Genomic DNA, 6,000 nt, shown 5'->3' with positions numbered 1-6,000 from the left:
TTCTCGTGGTGGCTGCTCAGCTCCAACAACTGCTTCCTGTTGGGGCACTAAGGAGCCTGGGTGGGCAGGCAAGGAGTGGCTGGGAGGGGAGGGGTGAATAGAGGCTGGTGAGGCACCCCTCAATGTGAGTGACATTGAATTGGCCATGCCCACCCAGTCACATGACCTCCTAGTCACGCCCACCCAGCCAGTCAATAGGCAGATCATATTAGTGGTCTGCGGGATTTAAAATTATGAATTTAGTAGTCCCTGAGGTCCGAAAGGTTGGTGACCCTGGCTTAGTTCACATTTCTGCCTCTTTGCAGTTCCAAGTAGGTAGCAAAACAGGAAAACGACGAAGAAACCAATGAGATATCAGAAGTGTCTAATGGGCTTGTTTCACCATAAGCCATGCAGAGCTGGGACTCTGCACTACAGTAGAAGAAATTCAGAAGCAAGTGGCCAACTGTAAGACCTTCTCACTGAAACAAGCAAGATGTAGGCTTCCTGTGACTGATGCTTTTCTTATGTAGACCTCACTTGGGCTCTGAAGAATGGACACAAGACTTCATTTGAGGTGATCATGCATTCTTTTGTTTGGGACAAAGATTGGGTTTAATGCCCTAAATGTCCACTTTCCACTTATGATTCTAGAATTCAGAGCCAACTTAATTATGTATTTTTCTTGCAGCATCCGCATTGAGTTCTGAATTTATCTCATCCTCCAACTTTTACATTTGTTATACTACTCATTTAGCCATTCACCAGAGGTGGCATAATCAAAATTGCTAGTAAAAGCAGATAGAGAACATCAGTGGTTTTTTAAAAATTATCTTACCTACTGCATTATACGTTAAATATCCAGTAAACAGACTATTTGATGGTCTGGCTGAGGTGTATTTTAAAATACTGAAGAGATGTTCATGGTAATGTCATCAAAGTTTACGTAAGAATATATGGTCATCTTCAGAGTGAATCTTGATGTGTCAGTAATTTAACTGCTGATTTACAGCTCATTAGACATTCAGGGTGCCGCAGAAAAGATGAGCAAGCCCTTAAAATGCACCGTGGAGATAGAGCAGCTGCAACTCTGAAAACTGGAATTTGAAGCTCCTGGAATTTGCCAAAGAATTATTCTTTTCACACTGAAAATAAAATACTTCATATCTCATGCAGGTTCTTAATATCAACTGTACAGACTGATAAGAGATGCACACGCATATGCTGTACACGCCAGGGCTGTCCAGGTCTTCTCTTAGTACCCTGGGGCCTGGATCAAGTTCATATCTATCAAGATTGAATGATTGTGACGGGGGTGGGGGGGCAGAATTCAAAAATTCCAACAACCAATTCTCTGCTCGGCTGCTGGGTGAGCGTGGCCTATCAGAACTTCAATTTTTTGCCTTCCCCAGAGTCCGGAGTCTTCCCTCAGGTCTTTGGGAGGGTGAAAATGGCCTCCCCCGGGCTCCCTTCGGAAGCCAGAAACAGGCCCATTTCTGGACTTCCAGAACTTCTGGGAGGGTCATTTTTCACCCTCCCGGAGCCTCCACGCAGACCCTGCACTTACCTGAATCCAAAATGGGCCACGTGGAGACTCCTGGGAGGGGAGGGGTGGGGTGGGTGGGGCCAGCCGGTCGGTTCAACTACCTGTCTGGCGAACCAGATGTAAATTTAACATCCGGTTTGTCTGAACTGGCCCGAACCAGCTGAATCCCACCCCTGATTGAGACCTCTTGTACTCTCTGGCTTAGGGGACTTGACACATTTGGTCCTGAATGATAAGACTGTTTGTGGCTAGTGTCAAAGTTGGGGGTCTTCTTGAATTTTAGTTCCTGCTTGAGGAGCAGGTGGCAGCTGTGGCCAAGAAGCCCTTTGCACAGACATTACCTTGTCCAGCAGTTGCCCCATTCTTACACTAGGAAGCCTTTCTTATAGACACTTATTCCTTGGTCATCCTGCCTATGGATTACTGCAGTGGTTCTCAACCGTTCCTTCACCATGGACCCCCTTTAAATACCTCCTGTGGCCATGGGCCATGCCCATGGACCATCAAGACTTAACCCAAGATTTAAAATATAAGATTTCTCCAAGACTTCACGGACTCCTTCTGATAATATCACGGACCTCCCCCAGTGGTCCATGGACTCCAGGTTGAGAACCAAGTGTTGGAAGAAATTCCATCTGGGTTCAGTTCCAAGTGGAGAGAAAGACATTGGAAACATGGAGGCTGATTGGAAAGATGATTTAATGGAGCAGAACCATTAAGCATATAGTCCTGGTGCAGCTGAACACATGAAGTGGAGAGTGAGAGATATTTATACCCTGTCTTGGGCCTTGCCTTGAGCTTCCTGTTCCTGTGGCAAGGGCAAGTATTCTATTGGCTGTCAGATTCCCAGGAGGCTATGCAGAGGTGACAGCTGAGGTTGTCTGAATTAAGGCTGGTTGAACCTTAGGCTGATGTAATGAAGGGGCTTGGTTGTGCCATGTGGTGAGCTTTGTTGATAGATAATCCTATTATGTCCTGGAGGGTCATGTCTTAATCCCATCACCCTGGAGCTGAGATCTTTTGTTTTGTAGATAGGCTGGCCCAGTCTTCAATGAGAACCAAATATCTGGTTAGGGAGCAGGGAGCTGCAGGGAGCTGCAGGGAGCTGAGTTTCTGTCTCCCTTAAGATTTCTATTTCTCTTTTAGGGGAAATATTCTGCCTTTTTAATATTTCCTAAAATATTTCATTCTTCTAGGAGGGGTGGGTGCTAACTTTCTTCACAAGGAACCACTGTATTGCAATGGTACTCTACATGGGGATGTCCTTCAAGACCACTCAAGCTGGAGTTGATTCATAATAAGGCAGCATGAGTAATTTATGAGTGCTCCTGTTTTGCCCAAGTAATATCTCCTCTCCATATGTTGCATGCTGGTTATCACCTATAAAGCCCCACATGTTAAAGGCCTAGTTAGCTGAAGGATCTTCTGTTTCTCATGGTTTCTACCCATCCTGTACAATCAAGACAGAATTGGCATAATCATGTCAAGTGTCAGCCTTCCAACTAACCAACTCCAAACCAATAAACTCAGAAAGTTCCATTTTATTAGAGTTGTCATACTGGCAGATCTGGGTAAACCCAAATCTGAGAGTTCCGGCATTTTCTCCTTCCCAAAAGAAAATAAAACATCCATCCCCTGCACCCAACAGTCCATCACATGGCCCAATCAAATCATTGTCCCAACTGGAGACATTCCTCCAGAGACTTCCCTCCAAGCACAGGGCAACATGTCCTTGACTCACTGAGAAAGAATGTTGTTGAGTCTAATCTTCTACCTCACTATGAAATCCCCCCTCCCAAATTCCCAGGCACTAACTGTGGCAGACTCGAAGCTTCCAAGTAAAATATGGCTTCCAAGACTGATATCAACCATGTATGCCAATTCTGTCTGATTGTGTAGGATAGGCAGAAACCAGAGAGACCAGAAAGCCAACGGTGTCATCTACCAAGACCCAGAAAGTGCAGCTTCTCTATCACAACACTTGCCCTCTGGAATGGCATCTGTCCAGAGATTGGGATCTATCTTTCTTCTAGTGTTCTCTCTCTCATTCTTTCCTGATGCGGTCAAGTTTCTTGCTAATGTGTAAATATGTAAGTATTTATGTATATTATAAATGCCTACTGTGTATATTAATAACAGTCTGTTTTCCAAGAACGGCTCCTTTTGTTGCCTAATTGCACTATCTATAAACAAGAATCAGCAGTCTCAATAAAACTCCAAAGAGTGAACAAATATATCCTGCTCCAAATATATTTAAAACAACAACACTTTCCTTGCTACAGAGAAAAACCCTTCTCAAGGAAAACTGAGTATGCTTAGAAAATGTGGAATTGTGGATGCTGGAGAAGGGAATGGAATATCCCAAAAAAAGTCTGGATTCCTTTCAGCATTTTTTGTAGTGATCCTTTTAACTCAACTAAGTCTAGTTTTTCACTCTAAAGAAGCAGGTTTAACTCTGTCTGATAGAACTCCCTGGATTTACCGTTTCTTTTATGAAAAGATGAAAAAAAATGTGAAAACTATTTGGAGGAACAATTGTAGAATGACAAAGCCTCTTCCCCATCTACTCATCAAGCAAATTTGCTGCACATTGCAATCTATGACAAAATTTATGATGCCTCTGAACAGAGATGGAATACAGAGAACAAATTGTACCTGCCAAATCATCTCTTCTGTTAATACTACAGAGCATCAAATAAACAACAAAAAGTCTTATGGCTCCTTAAAGTCTAAGAAATTTATTAAGACGTAATTTTCATGGATTGCAGCCCATTTCACAACTGTTGTTTAAGTTAAGTTATATAATAAGCATGTTTGGGGGGTCCAAATCTCAATGCAGTATGACTGCATTTATTACAAAATTTGCAATAAACTCTATAGGTGATGGTAATAAGGTGAGGTGGCTAAGTTACAACAAAGGACATATTTTATATCAGTTAAGCATGACAAAGGAAGGCTCTAAAACAGTGGTTGCCAACCAGTGGGCCAGGGACCATTGGTGGTCCACAAGAAAAATTTGGTGGTCCGCAGAGAAATGCCACCTCCAAAGCACCCCCCAAAGTAATTAATCCAGGCTGCGCAGGAACCCAAGGCTGCGCCGCCCACATGGCCCATGGGAACTCAAGGCTGGCGTCACTTGCATTGTGAACAACATGAGGTAGTGAGGAGATGGGGGAAAGGGCGGAGGGGGGGATTTGCCCCACTCATCCCATGCGCTTCGCCTGGCCACGGGCTGCTTCTTTCCACTTCTTTCTTCTTCTGATTTGGCTGCACACAAGGAAAGCAGCAAAAGTCTTTCTTTCTCTCCCCTAAACTCCACAAGAAATGAGTCTTTGGGACCCTGCAAGGCATCCTGCTCCGAGAGGCTGCGCCAGTGTGACAAGTCTCACAAAGAATCATTTCTGGCGGAGTTTGGCGGAGAGAAAGAAAGACTTCTGCTGCTTCTGCTGCTTTCCTTGCATGAAGCCAAAAGTCTCTCTCTCTGTCTCCCCTGAGAATGAAGCTGGAGATGGTATCCTGCAATCCCAAATAAAGAATGATTGATCGGTAGGAAAATGGGGTGGGGAATTTTCCTGCAGACTTTTTTTGGGATTTCCCCAGGGTCTCTGGTCTGTGGGATTTAAAATTATGAGTTTGGTGGTCCCTGAGGTCCAAAAGGTTGGCAATCCCTGCTCTAAAACAAGGTTGTCAAACTCCTGGCCCACAGGCCGGATGCGCCATGTATTGGCCATGCCCACACCCAGTTTAGCAAAGGGGGAAAAAGTCCCAATACATCATGTGGCATCGCCATGATGATGTGAGTTTGACACCCCTGCTCTAAAAAGCCTTTGGAATTGTGATATGTATTGTAAGCAGGCTTTCTTCCAATAGATTTTTAGAGATAGAGATAAATTTTATATTCCTGGTGCCAATAAATTCATAATCAGAGTGCTGAAATCAATAAGAAATTTTAAGGAAGTATATTTAAGATATCACCTAACTTCATAACACTCCCAGCTTCCAGGATCCCCTTTGCTTGTATGGTATCAAAGAAAAAAGAATTTCAATTTGAAACAAAATGTTTAGAGGAGAAGGTCACAGTTCTGCAGATTTTTCAAATAAATAAGTTTGCAAATGGCCAGTGCTTATTTAAATATTAGAGGTTTTTTTTTTCTTAAAAGACTAAATTTTGCTCTACTAATTGGTCCTGTCTCCCAGGTGAAGAGTTACCCTCCGTTTTCTGTTTACTCCGAAGTAATAATAATTTATTAAATTGATATGGCTTCTGATCTCATAGACTCAGGGCAGAAGTAAGACCCACTAAGTTTGGTGTGGTTCATTTCCAACAGTACATAGGATTACATTAATGAATTGCAATAATTTACTGTAGTGTACTGACTTCCAGTCAGTTGGGACTACAATTTCCAGAATTCTTTGCCATATATTTAGAGGTCTTGCTGCTGGAGAAAACTATAGAATTGTATATTCTAAGGGAA

This window comes from Notechis scutatus, chromosome 2, assembly GCF_049901735.1.
Source record: "Notechis scutatus isolate UNSWTSFEM ecotype Mainland chromosome 2, rNotScu1.2, whole genome shotgun sequence".
In the NCBI taxonomy this organism is placed as follows: Eukaryota; Metazoa; Chordata; class Lepidosauria; order Squamata; family Elapidae; genus Notechis; species Notechis scutatus.
This window is presented reverse-complemented; position numbering follows the sequence as displayed.